Source organism: Ambystoma mexicanum, chromosome 6q (genome assembly GCF_040938575.1).
Source record: "Ambystoma mexicanum isolate Mex_15411 chromosome 6q, UKY_AmexF1_1, whole genome shotgun sequence".
NCBI classification, from domain to species: Eukaryota; Metazoa; Chordata; class Amphibia; order Caudata; family Ambystomatidae; genus Ambystoma; species Ambystoma mexicanum.
In genome coordinates, this window is record NC_090937.1 from 692,184,201 (window position 1) to 692,197,560 (window position 13,360).

The 13,360-nt window shown below is 45.1% G+C and overlaps 1 protein-coding gene and 1 long non-coding RNA gene across 2 annotated transcripts in view; one reads left to right on the plus strand and one right to left on the minus strand.

The window, feature by feature from the left end:
• Positions 1–3,568, minus strand: part of IL15 (interleukin 15) — a 1,104,687-nt gene extending 1,101,119 nt beyond the window's left edge. Inside the window, exon 1 of the mRNA XM_069631186.1 lies at positions 3,477–3,568. The gene's annotated coding sequence lies outside the window, so the exon portion shown is untranslated. The remainder of the gene's footprint in view (positions 1–3,476) is intronic.
• The window catches only part of LOC138516222 (uncharacterized), a 221,160-nt gene continuing 211,338 nt past the window's right edge, over positions 3,539–13,360 (plus strand). The window contains exons 1-2 of the long non-coding RNA XR_011282251.1: positions 3,539–3,633; positions 12,631–12,751. This is a non-coding gene — a long non-coding RNA (uncharacterized lncRNA). The remainder of the gene's footprint in view (positions 3,634–12,630; positions 12,752–13,360) is intronic.

Here is a 13,360-nt window from a genome sequence, read left to right on the forward strand (position 1 = left end):
AGGATATTAGGTGTTTCTCTCCCCTGCCTCAATACCGACCATGTCATATTGTTGTCTGAGGTACACTGCCAGGGGCTCTAGGGCTAGAATGTATAACATCGGGGACCAGGGGCACCCTTGTCTGGTGCCTCTACTGAGTTGCCACCTCTCAGATATCACCGATCCTGTGCGTACTCTGGCCAGTGGTTCACTGTACAATAATTTTGCCCACCTAACATAACCCGGCCCTATCCCGTATTCTTCCAGGGCCGCCAGCAACCATGGCCACCTCCCTGAATCAAAAGCTTTGACTGCATCTAGGGACACCACAGCCATTTCCCCATCCCTCCTGTTTCCCTCTTCAATCACCCGGTGGAGTCGCCTGTGGTTGTGGGTTATATTTCTGTTGGGGACATAACCTGTCTGATCCGGGTGTATCAGTTTGCTGATGACCCTTCGCAGCCTATTGGCCAGGACTGCCGTCAAGATCTTGCTATCCTGGTTCAACATTGACAACGGCCTATAGGAGCCACAGCTATGCCCTGGCTTGTTGGGCTTAGGGAGCGGCACAATCAGCGCTTCTCTGAGCGATTCCGGTAGCCGACCCTTCTCAAAGGACTCATTGAGCATCTCTAGCATAGGGGGGAGTACTTCCACTTTATATATTTTGTAAAACTCACCAGGGAATCCGTCTGTGCCCAGGGTCTTGCAGGTGGGCAGCTGCTTCACCACCTCCTCTAATTCCTCTAAGGTAATCGGTGCGCCCAGCTCCTCCCTTTCTTCATCACTAATCTTAGGTAATTCTATGTCTTTTAGTGTTTCTCTAATCTCCTCCCGATTGCCCCCTCCTCTGTCCTCATATAATGTTCTATAATAGTCCAAGAATGCCTCGTTGACTCCTTCCTGGGTGTCAACCACCTCCCCGTCTTCTCTAGTTATTGTCCTAATCGGGGGCCTGGGGGTTTCGCTCTTATATAACCACGCCAACAAGCGGCCAGTTTTATCCCCACCTGCATGTTGCCTCTCGACATACTTCTTGTAGTTAAGGTTGCAGAGCCTTTCCCAAAGCTCTGCGCACCTCTGCTGCAACTCGAGTACAAGTTCCGCGTCCCCTCCCGCCCTGTTGCTTTCGCGCTTCAGTTTCTCTTCTGCTTCCTCTAGTTCCGTAGGACCCCACCCTGTAGGCCTTTTGATTTAGCAATAGCAGCACCCCACAATACCACCTTAGAGGCTTCCCAGAGTGTGCACGCTGAATCTACGCTGCCTGTGTTTACCTCAAAGTACTGTGAGATCGCATCCCTGATATCTTCCCTGAAGACTGGGTCTCGGAGCGCCTCCGCCCGAAGGCGCCATGTCGGTATCCGCGCCCTGGGGCGGCAGTGCTGCCAGGTCAGCACCAGAGGCGAGTGGTCCGACAGGACCCTCGCTCTATATTCTATTTGGGTGGTCTCTATCATCACATCTGGCGTGGCAAAAAAGTAATCCAGCCTCGTGTGCAGGTGCTGCGGAGCTGAGTAGTGCGAGTACTGTGTTTCATTAGGGTGTTTCAGTCTCCAAACATCCGCCAGCCCAAAGTCTCTAGTAATGTCTGCAGAACCCTGGCCGCTGGGGTGGGCCTATCAATCTTCCCATCAGATCTGTCAGCCTTTGGGTTGAGCACACAGTTGAAATCCCCTCCCCAGATAACCGCTCCTCCCATACACGCGCCCAGATGAGTACATAGGGTTCTAAAATATGTCGCAGTGTTTTGGTTGGGGGCATACGTATTTATAATGCACACCTCTCTATTCTCTACCAAAGCCTTTAATATGACCAACCTCCCCTCCGTGTCCACCACCTCTTGTGTAAATTGGAGCGGAACGTGCGGTGCCACCCAGACCAGCACTCCCCTAGCGTAGGCAGAGTATGGAGAGCCCACTACAGTACCTCTCCACTTCTTCCCCACCAGTTCCAATTTTTGCTGGGTCAAATGTGTTTCCTGCAACAACACAATATCAATCTTCTGTCTTTTTAAGTACATCATGACTTTGTTTCTTTTTAAGTAACTGTTAAGTCCCCTGACATTCCATGTTACGATCTTAAGGTCTCCCATGGCTCATGAGTGTCTTCTTGCCTCCCACGTAGCGACTCCCCTTTGCCCACGTGATACAGATACAGCCCTCCATCTTTGCTTGTAGCTTCTCGTACCAGCTCAAACTCCCCATAACTATGTACACGGCAAATCCCCAACTTCCCTCCCCCCACTCGTCCCTTCCCCAACATCACACACCCCAACTGCTGCCCAGCTCCATTCTCGGAACTCAGGCACCCCCACATCTAGCCCTGCAAGCACCAAACAATGCACAGAGCTCAGTAGGGTGAAGTCGCCCTAATGGCCACTTAACTAAAACTGTTGTGGGGTAGAGAGAACCGCTCTGTAAGGCTCCCGTTAATTCAACATTAACTACAGTGCTTATAACATATCTAGTGCAATAGTCTGACATTCTCTACTTATCAGACTGGTAATATCCACATCCAACGCAGGAGCTGCTGAGTCCCACGATCCCACTAGGATGTCTAGCTCACAACTAAACTGAACAGCTGAGTACTAGACACCCCTGGGGGGAAGGGGGAAAAGTGGATAAAATAACAAATCAGACACTGGATCTTCTATCTTCATCCGGTCTCTGCATGAATGAAAATTGTTAAGCATTAAATATTATCACACAACTACAACACTACTCATATAAAATGAACTTCTACCCTCCTACCTGAAATCCTCTGCGATAAGCCCAGAGGATGATTGATATTACTTATATATAGGTATTTATTTTGTATTGAATGAGACTCCAACTCTTATATTCAAAAGAAAGCTAAACTTGGGTGGTCATGTCTTTAACTGTGCTGCATAAACCCAATGAACTGCAGGGCATAGAAAACTGTGAATCTCACTCCATAAATGTCTCAAGAAGAAGAGTCTTATGAATTAAAGCACACTTTAAAAAATAGTTGAAACACAGAAAAGTTGAGTCTTTCATAAACTGAAACTTGCATCTGCTCACTCCGTTCAATAATCTCTCTTTGTGGATTCAGTTCAACAACTCAGAAAAAATACTATTAACTGTTGAATGTGGTTAACAGGCAAATAGTTCAATTTTGTGGTTTTTTAAATAAAGCTGGAAAGTTCAACACACACAAAAAAATGTGCAACTGTCTCAAAACTTAAACGTTATTCCTCTCAAACGTTTTTTGATGTAATGAGATGAATTGAAAAGATTCTCATTTTAAAATGTGCACTTATATAATGTTGTGTAATTTCTGTTAATAGCGCTTTCCTTTGATCCCAAAGAATTTCCGCATTTAATGCACAATTAAAACCAAGTTGACTGTGCTGCCTCTGACTTTAGTAGTCTTAAAATGTCATATTTAATGACCCAGTCTCATGGAAGAGTTCGTCATGAATGAACACAGACTAAACAACACGACGTCTGTTAACTTAAAGAAATGTGCAGTCTTACCTTGTTTTCTTCTAGCATTGAAAGAGTTCACCTTTTGTCATCATCAGAAACGCGATGGTTAACCTCTGCTTTTCATTCACAGGCAACGCGAGGAAAACAAACGCGATGCAGCTGCAGCTGATCTCCAACAGGAACCCGACACGATGACTCTAACGAGGTAAGTGAAGCAGTTTAAACAAACATTTGTTCATGCGCGCGCGAGCAACATTTTACTTGAGTTTCCTTGAACACAGATTCATTTACCAAAAAACTGACGAAGCGTTAACCCTTGCACTTCCGAGGAGAAAAAAAAAATAACATCAAAATAAAGGCTAACGTTGACAGTTCAAAAATATAGTGTGCATTACAAATACTTAGCTTATATTTAGTAGATGAAGACTTCACAGCACATTCTTCCTCATAAAAGTTATTTTCAACTAAGTCAATGTTAACTTGAAAGAGTATTTTCTTGTATACTTTAAAATATTTTCTTGAGAGTTTTCCAAGGCCCAAAAACACAGGAGAAAAACAGAAACATGACCAGCTCAGGAAACTTAACTGATGAAAGGCAGTTTAGAATGTTGGGAGTCGCACCATTGTCAACCTGCCACCCAATCAGAACACCTGCCTCTGCCCTCCATCTTGGCTTGGGGTATCTGCAGTACTCTGAATATGGAAGTTAAGGCCCAACCATTTTAACAGTGAAAGGACTATATTTAGTTTTTAAACCTAACAATGAAATAAACAAAGAACATAAGGATAATAATTCTTTAATTACCACCTATTTACTATGGAACCTGACACTACTGAAGGTTGCGCAAGCGACTATATTCAAGTCCCACGTGCCGCACCATCTTCTTTGTGCATCACTTGTCTCTTCCGTGCTCTTTCTCCGTCCCAACTTCTGACTCCTGGGGACTTCCTTGCGTGTCGAGCAATCCCATGGCATCCTCCGGGGTCTCAAAAAACAAAGTTTTGAGTTTATGAATGACTTTCAATTTTGCCGGATACAGTAACATATATTTGTGGCCCGCCTCTCTCAATCTCCGCTTTACCGTCCCAAAGTTCATGCGGCTACGCTGCACAGACGGGGTGTAGTCCGGGTAGGCCGTGATGTTTGCCGCTCCTCGTGTGATTGTTCCTCCCTTACGAAAGTGTTCCAATATCCTCTCCCGATCTCGGTAGTTAAGAATTTTGGCTATCACCGGCCTAGGCGGGTTCCCCGGCGGCAGCCTCCTTGTTAGAGCTCTATGTGCCCTTTCCACTGCAAATCCTTGGGATAGGGCTCCACCGGGTATCTCTTGCAGAAGCATGGATTCAATGAATTCCGTGGGATCGTGGCCCTCCAATCCCTCCGGCAGGTCTACGATACGGATGTTGTTCCGTCGGGCTTGCCTTCCGCCTCCTCAGCTCTGCTCTCCAAGTTACTCACTCTTTGTATCAGGGCATGCAATGCAGCCTTATGGGAGGCGCAATACGCGCTAACTTCCTTCTCAAGGGACTCTGTGCGCTCCGCCAGGGCCCTGACATCCTGTCGGAGTAGATTAATGTCCTCCTGCACCTCTCCGACCTTGAGGTCCAGTGCCGTTTTCAGTTCAGTGACGGCTAGTTCGAGTTTAGATTCCCTGGCCGCCCTTAGGTCCGCAATCGCAGCTAGGACTTCTTGGTTAGCGCCCAAAGTCGTCTTGCCGCTTGCAGGCGGCTTGTCCCTGCTCTTGGTATTGTCTTGACCCGGGGACGTCTTAGCGAAGTCGTCTAAGGTGGGCTGTTTCGCCTTCGGCCTCACCGTTCTATTCGACATGACCCAGAGGACCTGTATTTTGCACAAGTGACAAATGTGCACTCAGTACGCCCCTTTCGCTAGGTCACCGTGCGGCCTGTTTCTTCCTTTGTTCCGGACATTGGTCGGCCATTTTGTGTCGTCTTTCGTCTCTGGCGCTCCCTATCTTTTCCGCACCAATCTCTGCCGCCGTTCCTCCTGCACCATCCAGAAGTTCACCACGCGTGGCCCAATCATTCACACACCGACATGTGTGTTTTCAGCGGTCGTCGGCCCATCATCACGCACTTTTTTGCCCGGATCATTACAGGATCTCGGGAGCTCCTCCAGATCACGTCCTCCTACATGGCCCTCGTAGCCACGCCCCGGTGAACAGGAACATTAATGCAGTCTAGACACCTAATAACATATTACAGTAAAGCATGGCAGGCAATATTTAGACATACCTAGACTAGTTGCACCAAAATGGCAGTCTAAGTAATAACACTTATCATGGTTATTTTATCACAGATGCCCTGAAAAATATACAATGCCACAGTAAGAAACGGCTAGACTGGCAGCAACCAAAAGCCAGTCTAGCCAGGTAATTACACTTAGCAGAACTGCTTACTCAGCGATGCCCAGTTAAAGAAAGTCAAGCCAAAGTAAGAAATGACTAGACTGGCTACACCAAAATGCCTCTCTAGCCACTAATACCACATATATCATGCCTGCTTAGCCTGGAGATGGATTGCCATAACGATTTATCGCACAATCCCTGCCCCCCACACATCTCCCCTCCCTCCAACCACCTGCTCCAACCCCCAAAATCAGCACATCGGCCCAGAATTACCTCCACGTCCCGCATCCTTGTCCCAGTGCTGATGTATGAGTAACCTTCCCTCATAGATAAGTATAAGGACGAGGAAGAGTGGGGCTAGAAATAATGAAGATTACAGGTATCTAAGCCAGGCATTACCTCCATGTCCCGCTACCTTATACCAGTACTTGTGTATGAGGCAGAGTATGCCTGCTGGGACCACTGCACCCTACAGGTTTGACTCTGGTGGGTGCAGCGGGTTTATAGTCATAATATCGAAAAAATAATGTCGAATTCAAAAATGTCGAATTCAAAAATGTCGAAAACACATACATATAATAGAAAAAGTCATTATTTCGAAAATAAAATGTCGAAAAAAAAATCGAAAAACCAAGGTTAAAATAACTATGTAAAATGTCACACATTCTAACGTTTTTTATTGGGGGGGGGTCCCCCCCAGCCCCCCATCCCAAAACCCTACCCCAACCCTCCACTCCTCCCCATCCCCCCCAACACCCCCCATGGATATACCTTTAATTTTTTAAAAAAAAGTATTTAATAAAACAATTAAATAATTAATTATTAAAAATACCCATCCCAAACCCCTACCCCAACCCCCCCCTCCTCCCCATCCCCCCACCCACCATGGATATACCTTTAACCATTTAAAAAAATTATGTTTTATAAACTATAATTAATTATTTATTTATTTAAACATTAATTCGAAAAAAAATCGAAAAAAATTTGACATTTTTGTAATTCGACATTTTTATTTTCGACTAAATGTTTTCGACATTTTGACTTTCGACATTATTGTATTCGACATTATGACTGGATACCGGTGCAGCGGTCCCGGTAGGCAGACACATCACAGAAGCACAGGCACCATTAGTGGCAGTGCCATGCTTCCATGAACCCATGGGGACTAACATTTTCCGGCACCTAACTTCCAAGTCCGCCAGGACTTGTAATGTCCCGGTAGCACCGGGAAGCTAGGTGTCGGAAATGGTATTACGAGGTCGGCGGTAGCCAGCTGGTCACAACGGTGGGTTTACCGGCGACCTCGTAATGAGGCCCTATTTCTTTTTGAAGTCATAGGGCTCCCCGCCTCATGCCTTTAGGCTTCCACGTCATGAGGTGGGGGAGCCCTTGGACTTCATAAATAAATAGTCTTTCTTTTAGTCACTCTACCTTCATAAAGAAATTATTTCTGTAAAAAAAAAAAAAATCTTTATGAAGGCAGAGTGACTTCAAAAAGAAACCTAATTTTTTCTGTTTTTAAATTTTTTGTGAAAAAAATACTTTTTTTTGTCTGACAGCCCCCTACCCAGACATGGACGGGGCCCCTGCACACTGTGAGGGTGCGGGGGCCCCAGTTACTCCAGTTCTTACATGACAACTGCAGCCTGCAGTCGTGTTTTACGGCAGTGACACAAATAATCTGGGGGGATGAAAGTTATTATATCCCCCCACTTAAAAATATGGGGGGGGATTTGTCCCCCTATCCCTCCATGTCCTACGCCCATGCCTGGGCAAATCATTTTAATCTCAATGTTCCTTTATCTGACAAAATTGGGATTCCCTAAATGCGATTCAGTTCACAGGGTGTGCTATAAATTATGTGTAATAACACACTGGATCGGTTGGTTGGTCAACAAAATAAATATTTAATTTTTGTTTCAAGTGGAGAATACAAGGACCATTGAAGAGAAAAAAAAACAGCAGGAGTTCCTTCTCCTAAGGTAGTCTTAGACTAGTCCTTGGTGTGGGCTCTTCTGAGGATAAGGACAGAACCTTGCCTTAATCCTCGTAACCCCAGCGCAATTCAGGTGCTTCTTCTTTGCCCTCCTCTCTGTTCTGAAACAGAAGGAGAAAAAACACATCAGTCCTTTCTTGATGTTTGGTGTATATAGGGGCTGGCTATCTTTACACCAATCAGGAGTCTCCTTAATAGCCAGCCTAGAAAAAACCCTCCATGCCCCGCCCCCTTCTTCCCAGCGTGAAGGCTGCCATAATGGGGAAACCGCCATGTCTGTGGCTTTGCTGACAAGTAAGGTGTCCGGGCTGAATGGTAAGCATAATTCTGTGTTCTTATTGTTTTCTTTTGGTGTTAGTCTTTCGTTTTTCTGTGCCTTGTTTACTGTTGTTTTCCCTGCCCACATAACTGCTGTGGTCGCGTGCTGTTGTAATGGACGCGGGTTTTCTTTTCCCGACATGCTCTGGCGTTCTCGTTCCTCCTTGCTGCCAGCTGTCTCCGTGGCTCCTGTTTTACCTCCTGTCACCGCTTCCTCGGGTTCACTGTTCGTAGCGGCTTGTCCGCCACCCGACAAGCAACGTTCCATTTTCATGGTATCTTCGCGTGAGCCAGGTCCCGACCCCGCGGTGTCCCTTCCCCACCAGGCGTTCTCCTCTGCTTCGTCGGCTTCCCACTCGGGCTCTGTCTCATGCAGGCTAAGCTGCACTATCGCGCGTCCCGGTGAACGGGAGAGGGGCTCACATTGTCTAAATCATTGTTACAATTATTATATTATAATTGTTCTTTTAAAATGCGTTTAATACCAGCGAGTTGTTTCTAAGCGCGGGATTGGGATTCGAACCTGTGTTGCGCTGCGCTGTCGACTAATCCATAGTGTTGCTTCATATATAGTATGCACATTTTCAAATTAGTGTGCCCCACACATTTTTTGTCACACAGGGCCTCATAAATCCTAGAGCTCAACTCTCCCTGGCTTGAAAATCTGGGGCACGTGGCAGCCTGATGGCAAGATAAGGAGAGATGGAAGGGTGACATATAAGGTAGGATGGTCTTCTTGTAGCACAGAAATGTCCATTTTGGGAAGGAAAAACTTCGGCTTTTTACTCCCTTAAAGATGGAAGCTTACAAAAGGTAAACATGGTCTAACATACATGCTTATTTAATTATATCCATAATCAGGAGTTCTGAGGTTCCTACTAGATGGTAACAGCCTACGGCCTGAGTTAATAGGCCAGAGCAAAGCGAGGGCCTTTAACGAAGGACCAGGGATGTTATCACTCGGTACGACCCTCTGGATTATGGTTATTAGCACCCTGGGATTATGTCCTGGGGTGCTAACAGCAATTTATTTTGTGGAAGCAGAGACGGTGGTAGGAGGGAAGGTAAAAAGGCAGGGTGGGGCAGGCGCAAGCAGCTGTCAACTTGCTTGGAACGCAGGCTTATTCTGTGACCATCCTGGTCTGGTTTGCCTCCTTCCTGGCTGATAGGTGCCAATCTCTTTCCCTTCCTCCTTTTCTTTCTCCATCTTATTCTTTGACCTGTGGTGTTCCGCAGGGCTCTGCGCTATCCTCATTGCTTGTTAATATCTATATTCAGCCTCCGGTGCTACTCTTATGCGAATGACACACAGATCCTGGTTCGACGTGATCTTGACGTGGCTGAGGTTTCCCTGCGCTTGAACCGGTGCTTGGTGGCCGTGGGTGGGGTGGGATGGGGTTGAAGATGGATGAACAACAATTGGCTGAAGTTGAATGGGGACAAAACTGAGATTTTGGTGGTGGGCTCACCCCCACATCCCACTCTTTGGACTCTTCCTTTTTGTCCTCCTTCATTTTGTGAATTTCCTATTCCAGTGACAGCGGTGAGAAATGTAGGTGTTATTTTATCCTCTACTCTTTCTATGGCTGCCCAAGTTGGCGCAATCTGGAAGGCTGCCCATTTCTAGCTGAGCATACTGCAGAAAACGTTACCTTTTTTGCCTAATCATTTGCGTCCTGTGGTTGTGGCTTCTTTGTTTCTTAGCAGATTAGATTACTGCAATGCCCTGTTAGTGCCTCAGCCATTTGGGCTTATCCATCGACTGCAGGTGCTGCAGAACCTAGCGGGCCGGGTAGCAACAAACCTACCTTATGGAATGCATATTTCCCCGGTCTTACGATCCCTTCATTGGCTTCCGGTGCGTAGGTGAGTGTAGTTCAAGGCTCTTTGCCTCATTCACCAGGCTTACTATCAGCAAGGGGCAGACTACCTTTGTGACAAAATAGTATATGCAGTTACACTGACTGGTTACCCATGCGCCCACGTTTTACCAAAAGAGAAGACAGATAATCTCTTTCTCAGTGTTTCAATGTAGTTTTTTGAATTTCTTTGAAATACGTGTTGATAGTGCCCTCTGTGATTACACGTGTTTTGACAGCACTCCCGTCTTTTTCAAATCAGGGCTAGTTGTGTTAAACAGTTAAAAATAATAAGGCCCATTTTATATAAAACAAATACCATTTTTGTGATGTGAGAACATTTAAATTAACCAATGAGTGAAAAACAATTTTGAATAACAATTTTGACAAACAGCCATATTTGTACGTTTCATAATTGTATCATTCATTACAAAACCCCAGGAAAATCCGGGAAAGTATAGTATAGAGAGATTGGCCGTTGAGGGAGGGGTAAAGAGTAGGAGTGTTTGAGGGTGATAAAAGATTCAGATTCTGGTTCTTACAAAATATGGTATGCATGGTATTCAAGTACACTCTGATTTTGCTTACCCAAGTGGTGGTTGTTTGTGTCCACACATAGTGGTCTGTCCATATTTAATTTACACTGACAAATGGGAAAAATATTGCTTTTTAGAAAACGAAACCATCGAACCAATCTAATGTTCTGATAGCGAACCTTTGTTTACTAATTCTAGAGAGAGCACGAGTATGAGAATCGACGCGACATTAAACTACGTATGTCTGTGAATGCTACAGGCAAATTAGTAAACTCGAAATTGAAACATGCTAGACAAAGGGTTATTCAGGAGTATGAGTCCATAAACAAACTCGCCCACTACATGTGTATAGATTGCTATATTTCAGTTTCAAGCACAAATATGTGCGTTGTATCCTTTTAATTAGGCTCGGATTTAACCCGAGACTTGACAACAAAGACCTAAAGATTCACACACAAACAACCACTATTTGGGTAAGCAAAATCAGACCGTATTTGAATACCATGCATACCATATTTTGCAAGAACCAGAATCTGAATCTCAAGAAACACACTAATGCAAAGTGCTTTTATGTTCTTTTTTCCTATTATTTTTTCATTTCCTTTTATCATTTATTTTGATGTTCTTTTATCACCCTCAAACACTCTTACCCTTTACCCCTCCCTCAACGGCCAATCTCTCTATACTATACAAATATGGCTGTTTGTCAAAATTGTTATTCAAAATTGTTTTTCACTCATTGGTTAATTTAAATGTTCTCACATCACAAAAATGGTATTTGTTTTATATAAAAGGGCCATTATTATTTGTAACTGTTCAACACAACTAGCCCTGATTTGAAAAAGACGGGAGTGCCGTCGAAACACGTGTAATCACAGAGGGCACTATCAACACGTATTTAATTTTTTAAAAAAAAACTACATTGAAACACTGAGAAAGAGGTTATCCGCCTTCTCTTTCGGTAAAACATGGGCGCATGGGTAACCAGTCAGTGTAACTGCATATACTATTTTTTCATTTAAACGGACTGGAGGAACCAGAGACTCTGTTGTTACCCTTCCATGTGACCCTGAAAAGGAGTTATTATCCTCAAGCATAAACAAGGGCGCTGAGGTCCACCATCAGGTACCCCTCCAAAAAAGGTTCCTCAACTTTTTTCAACTTTTACCTTTGTAACAAGTTTGTCCCATATATCCCTAGTCGGGCTCTTCGTTCTGTGGATGCATGTTTGGTGGTAGTCCCTAGGTATTGCCTTGTAAGAGTGGGTGGCCAAGCATTTTCAATTTCAGCTGCAAAGCTGTGGAAAGGGCTGCCACCTGCTCCGAGAGGCATCCAGAACCATTTGGAATTAGGACAGAAGTTGAAAACTGTACTTTTAAAAAAAAGATCTGACTGTATGTTTGCCTTCGGGTGCATTTCCAGCACCAAGATGCCTATTGGCCTACAAGCTCTTTACAAATTGCATTAACATAACATAGCAGCGTTCCAAGCATCCTGAGTGGTTGTGTCACCCACCCAGAGTGCTAATAACAGATGCTGCAGCTTTCACATGGCATCCTCAGACTCCTCCCCTTTCCTCAAAAGCTACAACTTTCAAATGGGAAACACAAAGTAGCACTTACATTAGACAAACTGCAGCTTTCACATGGCAAACATGGATGCCAGGCCTCCTCACCTCTTTCCACCTCACTCACCCATTGCCTTATAAGAGCCAGTTTTTCTTTCAAGGTTTCTACCCTCTCCATCACTTCTGACCCATACCCTGCACCCACTGCAAGAGTCAAAAATCTGCGGCTTGACATGATTTTCTTGTATTATGCAATCAGTTACATTTGTACATTTTTATCAATAGACTTGCATGGGTTGCCCGCTCTGTTGCCACTTTCTTTGAGTATTGTTTTTTGGGCCTAGCAAGTCGGACAGGGTCAGGGATCCGTACTCTTCAAGAGGAGATGTGGACCCCTCTCATCCAGGGGCAGGAAGTCTACCAGGACCAGTCCTGCCCAAGAGGTGGGAGTTGGGTGGGCCCCAGTTCCTGTCCCTGGTTATGTGAATCAATTCTCACCTTTTCTTACCCCACAAAGGTTGTGCATCGTGATGGGCAGTTTCTTTCTGTTTGGGCCATAGGACTACATCACCCAGAAGGCCTGGCAGTGGAGAGAGCGAGTTACCCAACCGGAAGAGAGGCGGAGAGGAACTGCAGGACCAAAGTGCTATCCGAACATGCCACTAGCAATCCAGACACTACGTGACCCGGACTCAGCGCTCCAGATAAGATTTTGAAGTGGGAGCAATGTGCTCCCTATTTTTTTAAAGTTGGGAGTAAAATGGTTTGTTGGGGAGTAAAAATGTAAGTCCATTTCCCAACGGGAGTATTTTATGTGCGAGTAAAAAGGTTTTAACTGGAAATGATTTTGTAATAATTATTTCTTTGTACCTAGGTATTCATGCACATTAAAGTATACATGTTTACTATTCAGATCAGGCAGTAACAATAGCAGTTTCCTCCTCTGGTTCTCCATGCACTACGGTTCCAAACTTATCAATGGAGCTGTTTGGGTGAAAGCAGGTGCCCAAGGTCCTACGTGTCTGTTTCCTATTTATTGTTGGAAGTAGTTTTACCCCCTATTTTTGGGGGGAGTATTTGCCTATTTTTAGGGAGTATAAAATGTCTGATACACCTCTTATCTGTAGGGCTGCCCGAACTGCAAACATGATTGTGCCTTCAGAAGGATCATGGAACGGTACCCTTCTCGAACTGGCAATCCAGATGCCCCACATTACATGGACTGCAAACCTGGTTGTACTTTCAGCAAGACTGCTGAACTGTCCGTATATCAAATCAGCAATCTGGCCA